This window comes from Mirounga leonina, unplaced genomic scaffold (genome assembly GCF_011800145.1).
Source record: "Mirounga leonina isolate KUSES-001 unplaced genomic scaffold, KU_Mleo_1.0 Mir_150, whole genome shotgun sequence".
NCBI lineage: Eukaryota > Metazoa > Chordata > Mammalia > Carnivora > Phocidae > Mirounga > Mirounga leonina.
Genome location: NW_023270374.1, coordinates 25135601 through 25141984, shown reverse-complemented (window position 1 = coordinate 25141984; position 6384 = coordinate 25135601). Strand labels below are relative to the sequence as shown.

Sequence of the window (6384 nt, the reverse complement as noted above, 5' to 3'; positions counted from 1 at the left end):
ATATATATATATATATATATATATATATATATATATATATATATATAAATGATCACCATAAGTTTAGTGACCATCTATCACCTCCCATAGTCACAAATTTTTTTGTGTTAAAATCTTTTAAGATCTACTTTCTTAGCAACTTTCAAATATACACTACAGTATTGTTAACTATGGTCACCATGCTGTACATTGTATCTCCAGAACTTGGTTATCTCATAACTGGAAGTTTGAAACTTTTGACCACCCTTACCTATTTCCCCCACCCCCAACCCCCACCTCTGGCAATCACTGATCTGTTTTCTGTATCTGTGAGTTTGGGTTTTTTTAGACTCCACTTACAAGTGAGATCATACAGTATTTGCCTCTCTGTGTCTGACTTATCTCAGCATAATGACCTCCAGATCCACCCATGTTGCTGCAACTGGCAGGTATTCCTTCATTTTTTGGCTGATTAATATCCATTATATATTGTGATATATATTACATTTTTGTTACCCATTCATCGATTGATGGACACTTAGGTTGTTTTCACATCTTGGCTATTGTACATAATGCTACAAGGAACATGAGAGTGCAGACCCACCACTTCAAGATAGTGGCTTCCTTTTCTTTGGATATAGGCCCCGAAGTGGAATTGCTAGATTATATGGTAGTATAACATATGATATATGATAAGATATATATGGTGCTGGACTATATGATAGTCATATTTTTAATTTTTTGAGGACCCTCCATACTGTTTTCCTTAGTGGCTGCACCAATTTACGTTCCCACAAATGATGGACAAGGAATTCCTTTTCTCCACATCCTCACCAACACTTGTTATCTCTCGTCTTTTGACAAAGGCAAGGTCTTTTGACAGCCATTCTAACAGGTGTAAAGTGGTGTCTCATTGTGATTCTGATTTGCATTTCCCTGGTTATTAGTGATGCTGAATATCTTTTCAAGGACCTGTTGGCCATTTAAATGTCTTCTTTGAGAAAAAAATATCCATTCAGTTCCTCTACCAATTTTTTAATTGTATTGTTTGGGTGGGGTTTTTGTTGTTGTTTTGGGTTTCTTTGCTGTTGAGCTCCTTTTATATTTTGGGTATTAACCCCTTACCAGATTTATGATTTGCAATATTTTCTCTCATTTTCCCCCATTGTATATTCTTTTATTTTTTTACCTTTTCATTCCATTGATGGTTTCCTTTGCTATGCAAAGCTTTTCCATTTGATTCAGTCCCACTAGTCTATTTTTACTTTTGTTGCATTTGCTTTAGTATCAAATGCAACAAAACATTGCTAAGACTGATGCCAAGGAGTTTCTTCCCTATTTTTTTTTCCCCTAATTTTATGGCTTTAGGTCTTATGTTCAAGTGTTTAATCTATTTTGAGTTGATTTTTATGTATGGTGTAAGAGAATACTTCAAGTTTTGTTGTTGTTTTTTGTTTCTTTGTTTGTTTGTTTAGGTAGGCTCTGTGCCCAGTGTGGAGCCCAATGCAGGGCTTGAACTCATGACCCTGAGATCGAGGTCTGAGCTGAGATCAAGAGTTGGATGCTTAACTGACTGAGCCACCCAGGTGCCCCAACAATAGTTCAGTTTTATTCTTTTGCATGTGGGTATCTATTTCTCCCAACACCATTTATTGACAAGACTACTCCCCTACTCCCCATTGTATATTCTTTTATTTTTTTATTTTAACCAAATGCCATTTATTGGGAAAGTCTTTTTTTTTTTTAATTTTATTATGTTATGTTAATCACCATACAATACATCATTGGTTTTTGATGTGGTGATCCACGATCCATTGTTTTCCTATAACAGCCAGTGCTCCATGCAGTACGTGCCCTCCTTAATACCCATCACTGGGCTAACCAATCCCCCCTCCCGCCTCCCCTCTAAAATCCTGTTTGTTTCTCAGAGTCCATAGTCTCTCATGGTTCATCTCTCCCTCCAATTCCACCCCCCCATTTTTCCCTTCCTTCTCCTAATGTCCTCCATGTTATTCCTTATGTTCCACAAATAAGTGAAGCCATATGATAATTGACTTTCTCTGCTTGACTTATTTCACTTAGCATAATCTCCTCCAGTCCCATCCATGTTGATATAAAAGTTGGGTATTCCTCTTTTCTGATGGCTGAGTTATATGCCATTGTATATATGGACCACATCTTCTTTATCCATTCATCTGTTGAAGGGCATCTCGGCTCTTTCCACAGAAATTTGGCTATTGTGGACATGGCTGCTATGAACATTGGGGTGCATATGGCCCTTCGTTTCACTACATCTGTGTCTTTGGGGTAAATACCCAGGAGTGCAATTGCTGGGTCATAGGGTAGCTCTATTTTTAAATTTTTGAGGCACCTCCACACTGTTTTCCAAAGTGGCTGTACCAACTCGCATTCCCACCAACAATGTAAGAGGGTTCCCCTTTCTCCACAACCTCTCCAACATTTGTTGTTTCTTTCCCTGTCCATTTTGGCCATTCTAACTGGTGTAAGGTGGTATCTCAATGTGGTTTTGATTTGAATTGCCCTGATAGCTAATGATGATGAACATTTTTTCATGTGTCTGTTAGCCATTTGTATGTCTTCTTCAGAGAAGTGTCTTTTCATATCTTCTGCCCACTTTTTGACTTGATTATTTGGTTTTTGGGTGTTGAGTTTGAGAAGTTCTTTATAGATCTTGGATACCAGCCCTTTATTTGTAGTGTCATTTGCAAATATCTTCTCCCATTCTGTGGGTTGCCTCTTTATTTTGTTGACTGTTTCCTTTGCTGTGCAGAAGCTTTTTATCTTGATGAAGTCCCAAAAGTTCATTTCTGCTTTTGTTTCACTAGCTTTTGGAGATGTATCTTGAAAGAAGTTGCTGTGGGCGATGTCGAAGAGGTTACTGCCTATGTTCTCCTCTAGGATTTTGATGGATTCCTGTCTCACGTTGAGGTCTTTCATCCACTTTGAGTTTATCTTTGTGAATGGTGTTAGAGAATGGTCGAGTTTCATTCTTCTGCATGTGGCTGTCCAATTTTCTCAGCACCATTTATTGAAGAGACTGTCTTTTTTCCATTGCATGTTTTTTCCTGCTTTGTCAAAGATTATTTGACCATAGAGTTGAGGGTCCATATCTGGGTTCTCTATTCTGTTCTATTGCTCTGTATGTCTGTTTTTGTGCCAGTACCATGCTGTCTTGGTGATCACAGCTTTGTAATATAGCTTGAAATCGGGCAATGTGATGCCCCCAGCTTTGTTTTTCTTTTTCAACATTTCCTTGGCGATTCGGGCTCTTTTCTGATTCCATACAAATTTTAGGATTGTTTGTTCCAGTACTTTGAAAAACGTCATTGGAATTTTGATCGGGATGGCACTGAAGGTATAGATTGCTCTGGGTAGCATAGACATTTTAACAATGTTTATTCTTCTGATCCATGAGCATGGAATATTTTTCCATCTTTTTGTGTCTTCTTCTATTTCTTTCATGAGTGTTTTGTAGTTCCTAGAGTATAGATCCTTTACCTCTTTGGTTAGGTTTATTCCGAGGTATCTTATGGGTTTTGGTGCTATTGTAAACAGAATCGTTTCTCTAATTTCTCTTTCTACAGTTGCGTTGTTAGTGTATAAGAAAGCAACTGATTTCTGTGCATTGATTTTGTATCCTGCCACATTACTGAAATGCTGTTTGAGTTCTAGTAATTTGGGGGTGGAGTCTTTTGGGTTTTCCACATAAAGTATCATGTCGTCTGCAAAAAGAGAGAGTTTGACTTCTTCTTTGCCAATCTGAATACCTTTTATTTCTTTTTGTTGTCTGTTGTTGCTAGGACTTCTAGTACTATGTTAACAATAGTGGCAAGAGTGGGCATCCTTGACATGTTCCTGATCTTAAGGGAAAGGCTGCCTACTTTTCGCCATTGAGGATGATATTCGCTGTGGGTTTTTCACAGATGGATTTTATGAATTAATCACTATAAAGACAAAGGTTTTAATTTCAATGTGATCAAATTTGTCAATCTTTTCCTTTATTGGTTGTAGCTTTTAGTGCTTGTTTAAGACATCTTTCCTTACCCTCAAAGATACACCCTTATGTAACTTATTAAGGCCTTATGGTTGTGCCCTTCACATTTAGTCTGTAATACACGTTTCTGATGTGATACAGGAGTCCAATTTTATTTTTTCCATATCAATATGTAATTGTCCCACCCTCGTTTATGCCCTGTGCTCAGTGCTCTGTGGTACAAACTTATTAAAAATCAAGCTTCCATATATGAGTGGGTCTGGTTAGAGGCTTTGTAATTTGTTCCAGTGTTTTGGGTTTTTTGTTTATCTCTCCACTAATAACCACTATCTTGAGAACTATAGCTCTATTATAAATTTTACATGGTAAAACAAGTGATCCCAACTTATTCTCTTCTTGGCTATGCTTGGCCTTTTTCATTCACACGAAAAGTGTAGAATAGCTTTGTTATGTTCAGCACACACACCCCTTCTAGAATTTTCATTGGAATTGCACTATCAATTAGGAACTGTAATGTTTATATCTTGATATATGTCTAAATATGTATCTCTTTGCAATATCATACATATCTTTACAATATCATCTTTCCATAAATGAGCAAGATTATTTTTCATTCATTTAGGTCTTCTATAATGTCATTTAATAAAGTTTGGTTGTTTTCCCTGTAGACAAAGCACACTCTTTTGGGTGTGGGGTGTGGCTTGGGGGGGTGTAACTTGATTGAAGAAAAGTAAGTCAGTTACTAGCACAGCTATTAGTCGACCACTAGCCCACTGACAGCTTGTACCACTTATTAAACAGCTATAATTAACAGCATATTGGAAGATGAACTCATAGCTCCAAGCCTTCTAACAATTTAAATGAAAATTACAAAATGTTTGAGACCCTATTTTGGAAAAGGTGTCTGACTTCCAATTTCCATTCTCTGTAGAACAACAACAGATCATTCTTTTATTGACATGCATAAAATACATCACACTTTCTGTTCTGCTGATGCTATAAAATTCAATACCAATTCTCCAGCCACATCAGTTGTGAGCATAAAGTATAGCATGTAACTTTAAATCTCTAACGGTGGAAGGCTTAAACAAGAATTGATGCTAGAAAAATGTTGCTTCCTTTGATGTGACACCGAGTGAGCCCCTCCCTCCCCCTCAGATGGTTCCTTCAGCATGTGAAAGTCCTGAGGAATGGTTTTAGTCTCATAACCAAGTTAGTGTGAAGACATTGGCCACATAATACACATGCTCTATTTTTAAAACAATTCTGAATCCTGTGTTCTTGTCACTACTTTATGCTTTCTAAAAGCAGTTATTGTCCAAAGCTGGAAGAATCTTAAGTCTTCTCAGATGAGCATGTGAATGCATAGAGGGAGGTAAACAAAAACAAAAATTTGAAAAGTGAGGTCTGATAGAGAAGCAGCCAGATAAGAAAATTAAAAAAGGGACAGTAATTTAGTAGCTCCAGCTACAATGCAGGTAGCATCACATGGCATACATCTGAATCCATTCCCGAGATACTCTCTGTTGTTGTACTTCTCTCTGTCCATTTTATAGATCTGTGCGATCTCTGGCACTAGGGGGTCATCTGGGTTTGGATCAATCACATAGCAGTGAACACATGGATAAAAGTTAAGAATTTTGATCTTAGAGTATCGAGACAAATGCTATCATTACTATTATCATTCAGATGATAAATTCTTGTAAATGCAACATTAGGTGGTTTTAAGAGGTAGTACGTAGGAAAACGAATTGTCAAAAGAACATACCACCTTGGGGACCTGGGAGGTTCAGTCAGTTAAATGTCTGCCTTCGGCTCAGGGTCCTGGGATGGAGCCTTGTCAGGCTCCCTGCTCAACAGGGAGTCTGCTTCTCCCTCTCCCTCTGCCCCTCTCCCCCACCCCCTGCCACTTGCGCTCTCTCTTAACTCTCTCTCTCAAATAAATAAATTAAATTAAATTTAAAAAAGAACATACCTCCTTGATATGGGCTGTCATTAGGCCCCATAACTGTGGCCAATGAAACATATCATCCCTAGCTTGACCTGCAGAACATTGTGTTGGTCAGGGGCCAAATCGCAAAGTTCCTTATTAATCTATTCCAATGCTATAGTCTGTGCATTCTGGCCCCTCACTTTCACTGGGTATGTGCTCAAAGTGGATTATCTCAGCAGCAGGAAGGATTGTCTCTCATCTCACACCAGTTCTGCCAAACACAGGTGTAGAGGCCTCTTCCCTACACAGTTGGTGCTTCCCCAGCCCTAAGGGTCTCATTGCAGGACACCCACAGTTCTTGTTAGATTGATTCCTATATAATATATTGGAAGCTATTACAAAATGGTATCACTTGAAAGTTTTTTCATCTTCTAATGTTTGTTACAATTAATTTGTA

The 6384-nt window shown here is 38.0% G+C and overlaps 1 pseudogene; it reads right to left on the bottom strand.

The window, feature by feature from the left end:
• Positions 1 to 5478: 5478 nt before the first annotated feature.
• On the bottom strand, positions 5479 to 6097 carry LOC118011130 (annotated as a pseudogene).
• Between the last annotated feature and the right edge of the window lie 287 nt (positions 6098 to 6384).